The sequence below is a fragment of the Sinocyclocheilus anshuiensis genome, unplaced genomic scaffold (genome assembly GCF_001515605.1).
Source record: "Sinocyclocheilus anshuiensis isolate Anshui unplaced genomic scaffold, SAMN03320099.WGS_v1.1 scaffold75, whole genome shotgun sequence".
Taxonomy (NCBI): Eukaryota; Metazoa; Chordata; class Actinopteri; order Cypriniformes; family Cyprinidae; genus Sinocyclocheilus; species Sinocyclocheilus anshuiensis.
Genome location: NW_015549634.1, coordinates 76,113 through 80,824, shown reverse-complemented (window position 1 = coordinate 80,824; position 4,712 = coordinate 76,113). Strand labels below are relative to the sequence as shown.

General features: G+C 33.3%; 1 pseudogene; it reads left to right on the top strand.

Annotated features, from left to right (window-relative positions):
- The first annotated feature begins 1,183 nt into the window (after positions 1 to 1,183).
- The window catches only part of LOC107659636 (uncharacterized), a 58,061-nt pseudogene continuing 54,532 nt past the window's right edge, over positions 1,184 to 4,712 (top strand).

The following is a 4,712-nucleotide window of genomic DNA, read 5'->3' as shown; positions in this document are numbered from 1 at the left end:
AAAAAGCATAATAGGACCCCTTTAATGTCATTATTCATTTTACATAAATTTATGTCCCATGTTATTTGTGCTCACATTTTTTTCAATGATTGCAACATTTTTTGGTGTAGGTTATTGTTAATGCATTAAATGTAATTTGAACTCTTTAAACTTTTAACTCCTGTTGTTACAACCAAGGACAACCTGGCATAAAGAAGAGGTAATTAAAACATTGCAAACATATCATTTACATAACATTATTACTTTTTTATTTATTTTTTATTATTTTGTATTATAAATATTAGCATTACTTTTCTTCCACAGACAAAGTTTGCCCTGTCAGTTGTGTGTCTGATTTCCTCATGTTTGGATTTGAAATGAAAAAATGGAGAGGTATGTGTATTTTTTTAATATTGTGCCATGAGTGTGGTTGAATTGTCTTTGTTTGTTTGACTACCGAATGATTCACCAATGACAACTCTGGTCTTCATAGAAACGGTTGCTCACAAGCCTCCATCCACATCTGCACAAATGTATTTTCAACACTGCAGAAATTCATATTCAAGGTGAATACATTTACCAGTAATAACAGAATTTTGCATAACTGAAATACATAAGATTGGTTATACCTTTTGAAGGTACTGTATGTTTAATATATCTGATTTGTTCTAATGATTGCAATATTTTTTTATGAGAATGTCGCTGGGAATGTCACAGGAACGTGATCTGATTTTAGGTCAACATATATATTAACTATTGTTTCACTGGTTTAAGGTATTGTTAAGAGATTATACTTGGTTCCAGTAATAATGTACCCACAGTTATTACAGGCACTGATGAGATTGTGAGATCTACATTTCATCATCACTGTATTCAGCTGCTGAAGAGAGAATCTTTTTTTTTGCTCTGCAGCAGCATTTGACCTCAGGTAAAGATTTTTCTCTTCATTTGACTACATTGTGTTTTTGTTTTGGTTGAATGATTCATGGAATAGTTGCAATGAAGTTTTTCATTAATGGAAAAACTGACTGGGATTGAAGCGAAAAGTGATACAAGAGACCTCAAGCTAGCGGTGCTGGATGCAAGAACAGTAGTTAATTATAAAGTTTAGTGTAGATTATACAAAAAAAGCTTTTAATTGCAGAACACCACAATTGATCATTCAGAATCGAGTTGTTTTGTTTTTACAGGTCAGTTTGTCACAATGAGGTTTATAATCTCACTGTGTGTTTCCCTGCTTCTGCTGGTTAATGGTGAGTGTATATTTATAAAAAGTGGTCAGAAATCCATCTCAGAATGACATATTTAAATGTCAGCGGACTAAATGCCGTAATATTAGCACATGCTTTTGTGTTAACAGGTGAAATAGTCAGTGGACAAACATCAGGTACAACAATCGTTCTTCAACTTTAATAGTTGACTACTATGAAACATAATCACATATTTTTTCCCCCAGAAATAGAATGGCAGAGAGATGTATAGTTCTTCCATAGTTATTTACTTAAAACGTCCTGTTTATTTATGCTGAACAAGAGCTAGAAAATGACAATATGTTGGCTTGTGATTGTCGTTTGTCTCTTTCAGTACCTACAACTTCCAGCTCTGATCCATGCTATGATTATAACACTCTTGATGACTATTGGAGAGACATACGCAATATCATTACTCTGAAAATGGTGACACCCGTGTTGAATGGAGTGGCTGGTATCGGCTGCATTTGAATGGAGAAAGTGCCCAGATGTCTGAGTGGTGTGTGAGTTATATGGGATGTGGTGGAGAAACTGGACTGTATCTTAACGGCTCTCATCCAACACTTGAGGATGGAGTGGTGACCCGTGAAGTTGTAGGAACTTATTTGTGGTGGTGGTCACCCTCCTTTCAGTGTGGCACCTACACATCTACGTCCATCCAAGTCAAAGCCTGTCCAGGAGATTGTTTCATCTATGAGTTTGTCAAACCCAACACATCAGCCCCCAGGCCTGCATACTGTGCAGGTGCAATTCTAGGCTCTTTCTATGAAATACATTTTTGTAGATCATATGCTTGTGGTTAATATTACATTAAAGCTGTGCTCATTTGAAGTTAACAATTACTATAAAATGTAATTTACAAAAACAAAACAAAAAAAGTAAAAGTGAATTGTGTTATTTCTGTACCAAACAGAATTTGTGAAATGATGTTCTTGTACCATGCCTGTTCAAAAAACTAGTCAGTTCCCTGTTAAACAGGCTATTACATGTTGTCTTGCTCCAATTTTAGTTCACCCAAAAGTGAAAATTACCTCATGATTTACTCACCCTCAAGCCATCCTAGATGTACTTTCAGATGAATACAATCAGAGTTATATTAAAAAATGTACTGGCTCTTCCAAGCGTCATAACGGCAGTGCATGGATGTTGATGTTCAGTAGTCAAATAAAAGAAGTCCAAAGTTCATTTTGGGTGAACTATAGGTTTAAGCTAGAAGTTGTTGTGTTGGACTCCTCAAACAAACTGTGATCTGGATTAAAAAAAAAAAAAGTTTACACCTTTTTTTAGAAAACGCAACCTATGAATGGCTGACTTAACTTTGTTAAATGTGCTGACATATCTCATAAGGAATTATTAATTAACAGTGTCTGCATCATTTTGGCAGGAAGAACTCGACACCAGGCTTTTTTTTTAAAGACTGAGGACTCATCATTTGAGTGACAGATTTTTCAAGATAAATTGAGTTTATATTCGCAGTGCAACCTATACAATACTAATGAAGTTTCCCGTACTGTATGTGTATTGGCAATGTTACCTTATCTTACTGATTCATCGGTTCTTTTGCAGAACAGAAGATTGTTTTATCTTTTAATGCATTATTAATACATTTAAATTTCAGAAATTAAATTAATGGATTAATTGGATTATGTTAAGATATTTTTATTCAACCCACTGAGTAATAATGCTTAACAAATTAATAGTAGTTAATAGCAATTTAAAGATACTAGCATTAAAACTATATATTTTTTATAAGCGTTACTTTAAAATATTTTACAAAGTGTGAGTATAATTTACTTTAAACAGTAAATTTTGTAATTAAAGCCACCAAGAATTGTGTGTAGCCTTTACTTTTACAATTTACAGGCCATTTTGGAGTGAAATTAATTTCCTAATTTGTTTTTTTCCCCAAGTAAATCCTACTCCAATTTTTTTCCCAGTGCATGTAGTTTTCTGCAAAATACATATTGATAGCTCTACAATATAAATTATTATAAGCTTGGCAAAGTGAAGGGTAAAGCAAAGACATGGTTACAAGATGGATTTATGACATGTTCGCTTAATATTAAAAATGTTACTTTCAAACAAACAAAAATAATTACATAGTGTAGCTTTACATTTATTGTTGAAACAAATGCTTCAGTGCCAGTATGAAAGGTTGATAAAATACCTGTTTTGGTTGCCCTCTGCTGAACAATTTGCGCACTCACAAAAAAAAATAAAAATACTGGGCTGTTCTGTTAACTGATTATATTTCAGTGGCATTTATTACACTGCTGGGTTTTCTGTTTTTCTCTTTTAGGACTGTAACTCTGGACACCAGTGGAAAGAGCGCAGGTCTCTGGACTTCCATGACAGTGCTTCCATATCCATGGGTCCTCTGATGTGGTCTGAAGGGAACACAGGTGAACATTACTTATTTTCATTTTTATTTTAATCTCCATTATTTGTAAATAAAGGTTTCTGTTGATTTCTGCTGTCAGTACATTACATTTCATTGGATTATATTCCCTGTTCACAGATAAGTGACTCCCAGATCAAGTGAAGGTATCTGAGGCTTCTTGTCTGTGTGCTTCTCTGATGCTGTTACTTGTTCCTCTGATGAGTGTCCTGACCCACTTTTAATATTTTTCCACCAAAAATGTGTAGCGTATTTTCATGCATATTGTCCTGTTCCATTTTAATGAATGTGGCTCTGATGCTACACTGGTTGTGGGTTTCTAATTATTTCATAGAATGTTGTGTGGCCTTTGTTTATTGATTGAGCACCAAAATAAATGATTAAAAAATCTGGTAATTTACGTGAGTTGCTATGTACTACATTGATCTTATTTTACTTTAGAGGTAATTCTACAATAACAAAGATGTTAACCATCTTTTGAATTGATGATATTAAACTGATTTGTGTAATTGGATCAATCAGGATGGAAAGTGACACAAACTAGAGGTTAGTTTTAGACAGAAAAAAAGACATTTAAATTCATGTTTAAACATTATATCAGAAAAAAAACTTGTTTAGCTTTAACCATTTTAATTAGATAATTAGAGAAAAAAAAATGAAGAAACACCTGGAATGTTTCTGAATAGATTGCACTTTTTCATCTTATTAGTTAAGTGCCATCCTTAAAAATGTGAGTGTAATATTTTATATAGTAGATCAAAGCATATGAAATGAACGTAATGCATTAAGAATTACCAAAAAGGTTATTAATTAATTTTGATGACTAAACAAGGTAGCTTCATAGTCTTTCTTTTGTAATCAATTGTTGCTTTTAGTAATAGTAAGAAAGAGACTTACTGGTAATTTAGCTTGTTTTCCCTAAAGTTGGCACTGTAAAATGCACGAGAAGTGTGATTCTATTTTCAATTCTTAACAATTTGAAGAATGTTGCTGCAGTGTTTGAATAGTTCTTTCTTATGAGGTAAGATGTGGTGAGGTTCAGTCATTCCTCAAATAACCAAAATCATCCCTGTCGCCCCCCCCCC